The sequence below is a fragment of the Phragmites australis genome, chromosome 12 (genome assembly GCF_958298935.1).
Source record: "Phragmites australis chromosome 12, lpPhrAust1.1, whole genome shotgun sequence".
NCBI lineage: Eukaryota > Viridiplantae > Streptophyta > Magnoliopsida > Poales > Poaceae > Phragmites > Phragmites australis.
The window spans coordinates 19,450,638-19,457,235 of record NC_084932.1 but is presented as its reverse complement, the minus strand read 5'-3'; the positions used below and the strand labels follow the sequence as shown (position 1 = coordinate 19,457,235).

Here is a 6,598-nt window from a genome sequence, read left to right as displayed (position 1 = left end):
ATTTTCATACATTTGCAAAACCCAACAAGATTAAATTTTACGTGTTGCAATACACGTACATTCTTGTTTCATGCCATGGATCAAATATCATAGAGATGAGGTGAAATCTCACCTTGTGGAGTTAGACAAGGTGGTAGCCCAAGTCTAGCATTGTTATGGGTATAAAAAGGTTCTGTCCTTTATTCTAGGAAAAGATTACTTCTGTAAGCCAATATCTTTTGCAAAGCTGAAAGGGCAAGGAGCATTAGTGGCATTCTATGTATTGCCAGGTGTCCATCATTACCTAGCCTAATGCATATCACTGCATGGGAAGTTCTTCTGCTTGTCTCGTTTTAACATGACTGTCCCTTATCCTTCGCATCTCTGCTGCTGTATCACTCATGCACATCCTCTCTGATGGTGCCTGCTTGCTGCATGTCAGCGCAAGTTTTGTGATAGACAACATAGCCTAGCTGATATCTTCCATTGCATTTCTGCCACCCTCCAAATAACTTGCATAAGTTTCTTCGATGGAGAGTAGGGCTGGATCAACAATCTTCATTAGCATCCCTGGAAATGCATTCTCGGTATGCTTCTGCAAGGTCAACCCATCTCGAAACATGGCATGAATAGGTACCAAGCCTGTAAACAACTAGAGAATGACAATTCCAAAGCTGTAGACATCCCCTCACGGAGAAACTTGGCTACCTTCCCCATATTCTACATTGCATAGACAAACAATAGTGATTTAACACGCAGTTTAAATTTGTTCTGGGAGTATTGAATGTGAAAGAAAATTATAGTTACCTGGAGCAACATATCCAATTGTTCCTCTTATTCCGATAGTGCTCTTTGAGTCAATCAGTTGCTCACTTTCTGACGCAGGAAGAATCTTTGCAAGGCCGAAGTCCTCAACGTGAGCAACCAAATCCTGATCGAGAAGAATGTTGCTTGGCTTCAAGTCACAGTGAACTATTGGTGGCTCACAGTTGTTGTGCAAATAATCTAGTGCATCCGCAACATCAGTGGCGATATTTAATCTCTGCGCCAATGTCAAACCTCGCCGTTGCTGTGATGCATGCACATCTAGATGTAACAACCCATGTAGATTTCCATTAGGCATGAACTCAAACACGAGGGCCTTGAAGTCGTTTTGGTTTGAGTCTGAACTTGAGCAGCAAGTTATGATGCTGATCAAATTACGATGACGGATAGTATTGAGTGCCTCACACTCTGCTATGAAACTTTTCGAAGAGCCAGATGGTTGAAGATAAAAAACCTTCACAACAACTGTAGTCATCATATTTTTGAGCAGCAAACTGCACTTATACACTGATCCATACCTTCCTGTACCAATCAGATTGATTGTATGAAAACCGTTCGTTCCTTGGACCAATTCTGCGTAAGAAACTCTAGGATATTTATCATTTGTCAAATGAAATCCTGTCAAGGCTGTAGATCGAGCTTTTGGTTTCTTTCTTCGTGAAATGTAAACTATAGGATCGAGAACGGTGACTATAGGGGGTGAATAGGTGGCTCTCCAAATTCTTGGATGGTCTTTTTCTATTTTCTCACCCAACACACCTCAAAACAAAGAGCGGAAGTAAGAAACCTAGAGAAACAAGAGAAAATCACAATGATCATGAAAAGACCATGACTTCACCGGATGGATCTGAACACTAGATTCCATGAGAAACCAATCCAAGTGTCATCGCTAATAAACTCTTGCAACTTGAATGAAAAACACTTAGATCCAAAGAAATAAAAACCGGATGAAATTCTCCAAGTTGATGAATCTAGAGGATGAGGATGGTTCAAGACCAACTCATATGTGATTCTTATCCCTCTAGCAACAAGAAGAACAACTTCAACAAGGTGGAAAATTTCAGCTTTCAAACAAAAACGAAAATTGCAATGAAAACCGAGAAACTTGCACCTAAGCAAGGGAATCAATAGAGAGAAACTAGAAGAAGATGAACACAAGCACAAGAGGAAACATAAACTTCATTTCTTACAGAGGAACACTATATTTTCGGAGGATTACAAAGTGTTTTTGCATACAAAAGCTCTCACATAATACATAAGCTAAGCACTCCTCTCTCCCTCTCCTAAAACCCTAGCACACAACTCTCAAATGGATGGCTCAAAGGGATCAACCATCCCTCCTCTATTTATAGACTAGGTTCTCTAACCCCCTAAGTTTCCTAGATTGTTCACAAAATACCGCTCTCTTCCAATACACTCCTATCTACTACCGAGAGTATTTTCGTCCATATTTTTCCTCGTGTATCGGATGGCTGTGGCACCTTCATGACTTAGCTTCGTATCGACGCAAGCTTCGTGATGATGCCACGTGCACTCCTCATTCCCACGGTTTTGAGGCAAAACCGCGAAACCACCTTACACGCTTCTCAAAGTGTGACTCACCACCACTTGCTTACACCTTATGCAAGCCTCACTATGTCGACACGTGTACTCCGTCTTATGATCTTGACCGTCGGCATCTCTTTTGCTTGACTTTGTCAACACGCCATCTTCATCCGCCTTTCCATGCTTTGTCTTCTCTCCACGTGTACAGCTAGGATCACCCTTGACTCCCCCCGACCTCCTTGATCGTCTGGCACCAAGAACGCCGCTTAGCCCCGATCATCTTGTCGTCGACCGTCAAGTTGCATTCATCACCTGCACATGACAGGATAAGCAAAACACATATCTCCAACTCCATTATAGATTAGTCAAAATCAAAATCATTAGTCGAAATGTTCATCTCAGAAAAATCATGAACACCGGATGTTCCAGTGTGAACAGTTTCTGATCACCGGACCATCTAGTGTGTGCAATATTTCCTCCACTAAAAATCTACTGGAAAACCTTCCGATGAAGCCTCCAGTGTGTACAAAGCTCATCATCGGATCATCCGGTGAGTACAACTGCACCATACACCCCATTTTGCAACCTCTCTAGAATAAATGGTCCGATGAAGCATCCGGTGTGAACATCTTCAAACACCAGACTATCCGGTGCGCAGTACAGATCTAGACACTCCATTTTGCACAACTCCTGGAAAATAGTCCGATGTGCATCTTGCTTGAACACCGGACCATTCGGTGAACACATCAATTTTTGTCTCTGAACTGAAATGCTCCAGCGTGACTTTTTCTTAACACCGGACCATCCAGTGAGTACATTTTTTCTGGACTTAGAGACAAAAATACCAACTCCATTTTTCTCTGCAACTTTCGTTAGTCATGATCATAATTGCAATACATAGACATGCTAATGCAATCCCACAAATCATCAAACTAAATCAACAACCTTATCAATCACTCATCACATACAAACCAAGGCACATTTTAACTTGATTTCTCATAAATAACCACCACACTAAAGCATAAAACCGCGCCAGCAATTGGGACTATTACTTCAAAAATTATACGAAGCTTCCTTTTGCTGTGTTTCATTGATTTTTGCAGGCATGGAGGCAAATGTAATTCTGAGATACCACCACAGAGCCCCAAATTCCCATCCAACAAAAACCCAGTCATATTACTGAACACCCCATGTGTTGGAACTTCAACCTCCAGATGGTTGAAGGATAGGTCTGACAGGATCTAATCCTCGCATGATCCTTCACTATCCGAGTCTTTCAGTTTCGTAGGGTTTGTTAGGCTTAGTTACCTTTCTGTTTTGTTTTCAGTTGGGTTTGTTACTCATGCGCGGCACGATCGGAATTGTGGGATGGCGCAGTTCGTTGTGATCATGGTGCGCTTAGTGGCCTCACTGGCCATCATCTTGCCTAGGATTCCTTTATAAACGAATAATCAAGGAGAAAATGCTGCAATAGTTAGCGCAGCCCAAATATACAAAGTTCTACTGTTTTCTTCATAAAATTGTCTATTGTTGAAAATAGCCTGAACTTCGTCAGTTAGATAGAGAACGAGTGAGTAGAGAGCTGTGCGATCTTGAGCAAGGTTGATTGAGTGATCCCCAACAATTGGCATAAGAGCCTGAGTGAGCGTTCCTGGAGCCATGTTGATCTGCTCGGAATCATCCTCGAGCTTTCTGGTGCGCACTCTGTCCCAATCTCACCCCAGGCTCGGCATGACCAGAGCCGAGTCCGCCAGAGCAGTAGGACTGGGGGGAGATGGTGGTGCAGCGAGTTGTGAGGGAGGCATTCGACAACGTCATGTACCCGATGCTCACGAGCACCAATTACCAAGAGTGGTCCTTGGAGATGCGTGTGAACCTCTAGGCCCAAGGGCTCTTTGAGGTAATTGAGCCCGCCGATGGCGATTACTGTCAAGACTGGATAGCGCTCTCAGTCATTCTCCGTGCAATGCCACAAGAGATGCTGCTAACACTGGTGGCCAAGCACACGGTGAAAGAAGCTTGGGAGGCGGTGAAGATCATGCGGGTTGGAGTGCGGCATGTGCGGGAGGCAAACACGCAAAAGCTCTGTCGAGAATTCAGGGAGATCACCTTCAAGCAGGGCAAATTCATCGATGAATTCTCCATGCGCATCACTGGCCTTGCCAACAACCTGCGTGTGCTCAACGACAACATCACATATGGTGAGATTGTCAGGAAGTTTTTGCAGGTAGTCCCTGACCGCCTGTCACAAGTGGCTATCTCCATCGAGACACTGTTGGACCTCAACACGCTCTAGGTGGAGGAGGTCACCGGGCGTCTAAGGGTCATCGAGCAGCGGTACCAGCTTGGGAGCAGTAGTGAGAAAGGCGAACGACTCTTGCTCACCGAAGAAGAATGGCTTGCGCACATGAAAAGGCATGAGCAAGGTGGTGACCAAGGCAGTTCAAGCGGTGGTGGGCGCGGCAGGCGACGTGCCAGAGGGCACAGCCGATCCAATGGTACACGTGACGCTGGACCAAGAACAAGCCAGGTTGCCTCCATCGACAAGTGTCGAAGTTGTGATCGTGGCGCGCTTAGCAGCCTCACCGGCCATAATCTTGTCCAGGATTCCTTTATAAACGAATAATCAAGGAGAAAATGCTGCAACAGTTAGCACAGCCCAAATACACAGAGTTCTGCTGTTTTCTTCAGAAAATTGTCTGTTGTCGAAAATAGCCTGAACTTCGTCAGTTAGACAGATAATGAGTGAGTAGAGAGCTGAGCGATCTTGAGCAAGGTTGATTGAGTGATCCCCAACAAGGTCCAGCAGGTACAAGGATGTCATGTTTTCAAAGCTTTTTCGTATATGCCCAAACAAGTTGTGTGAAAGATACAACTCTTCCATTCCGCTCATCAGTCCTATCTCTTGGGGAATCACACCTGAGAGTGTGTTTTCCACCAGATCTAGCAATACCAAACCTTTCATTTTACTGATAGATGAAGGAGTGTTACTGTTGAAGGAGTTACTGCCCAACCAAAGTCCTATAAAGCTCTGTCAGTTGCTGAGTGCATCAGAGAGCGGCCCTGATAAGTTCTTTCTGGAGATGTACAAGTATGCAAGCTTTGTCAGGCTGCCAACTTCAGGTGAAAGAGGACCAACAAAATTATTTCCTGACAAATCCAGAGCGTATGATAGGGATGATAGGTTAAAGATCTCTACAGGCAATGGACCTGTGAACTTATTATTTGCAAATGATGCTATATTTATCTTGTGGAGGCTTCCTGGGCTTGTCGGAAGTGGTCCTTCAAATATGTTGTTAGCAGTGGAAAAAACCTGAAGATGTGTCAAGTTTCCGAGAGAGGATGGCATGAACCCTGTCAAGCGGTTATTTCCAAGCGCCAAGATTTGTAGAGAATTCAGCCCTCCGAAGCTGTCAGGTAAGACACCAATAAATATGTTAATGTTGAGGCCCAACTCAGTTAGGGCAGCAAGATTGTCTATGCCAAATGGTATCTTTCCCGAAATATCATTGAATTCAAGATTTAGCACTTGCAGTTGTGCTGATAGGTTGGCAACAGCGCTCGGCAGCATGGCACCTAGCATGTTCTCGTCTATTCCAAATATCCAGAGGCATGTGCAGTTTGTCAGGAACGTCATGAACTTCCGGTCCCTAGCAGTAGTCACCATGAGCTAATTTCTTGAAAGTTTTAGAGAATATTGGCACAGCTTTCCAATCTCTGGAGGCACGCCTCCGGTGAAATTGTTTGTGATGATGTCAAGAACATATATCGCTGTTGTGTTGGCAATTGAGGCCGAAAGGCTTCCTGTAAACTGGTTTCCTCCGAGGAGGAGGTACTGGAGTTTACGGAGGCGATTCCCCAAGTCAGAAGGCAGCATCCCATGCAACTCATTGAAAGCCACACTAAATTATGTTAGTGAGGAAAGATTGAGGAGTGTTGTAGGGACGGTGCCTGAGAGGTGGTTCGCAGCCAGCACCACGAACTCAAGACCTCTGAGCCTAACAAGGCCCTCAGGGATTGCACCCTCAAGTTGGTTGTACGTAAAATAGATTTCTTGGAGTGCTTCAACTGGGTGGTTATCTCACCATGTAGCAAGTTGTGGGACACGTTGAGATGCTGTAACCGAGGCACGTGGCCAACCGATGAAGGAATTTCACCTTACAATTTGTTAGAGGTAAGGTCCAGAATTCTTAAGAACGTGAGGTTCCCGATGGAAGGGGTAATTGTGCCAGAAAGGCCCTGCGAAGAG

General features: G+C 44.6%; 1 pseudogene; it reads right to left on the bottom strand.

Annotated features, from left to right (window-relative positions):
* Positions 1–298: 298 nt before the first annotated feature.
* On the bottom strand, positions 299–6,016 carry LOC133886372 (probable LRR receptor-like serine/threonine-protein kinase At3g47570; annotated as a pseudogene).
* Between the last annotated feature and the right edge of the window lie 582 nt (positions 6,017–6,598).